Source organism: Quercus lobata, chromosome 1 (assembly GCF_001633185.2).
Source record: "Quercus lobata isolate SW786 chromosome 1, ValleyOak3.0 Primary Assembly, whole genome shotgun sequence".
Classification (NCBI taxonomy): domain Eukaryota; kingdom Viridiplantae; phylum Streptophyta; class Magnoliopsida; order Fagales; family Fagaceae; genus Quercus; species Quercus lobata.
The window spans coordinates 36,137,992-36,138,394 of NC_044904.1; positions in this window are offsets into that span (position 1 = coordinate 36,137,992).

Here is a 403-nt window from a genome sequence, read left to right on the forward strand (position 1 = left end):
GGCCCACGAAGATGTCTTGAAACCTACAAAGAGGCAGAGAAATAAAACTATCATTAAAATGGCCATTGTTATGACCCATTTGGGTAAAAAAAAAAAAAAAAAAAAAACAAGGCCATTTGGGACATTTAATTACAATTTTTGGAACATGTTTTCCATGCCATAATAAGACACAACATTGCCTTCAAAGATAATAAAGACACAGCATCACTGGTTCTTTTTCAAATTTGGGTGAGATGTCCTGATCCTAGACATGATTACGGTAATTGATAAAGCACCAGAATCTTATCCTGAATTCCGAGAGCTTGAGCTGTAGTATTGGGGACCTCAGTCAACAATAAAACTGCAACATCTCTACATTACTAAAGGACTGCTTGTATAATTTGTAAACACACAAGACGAGCAC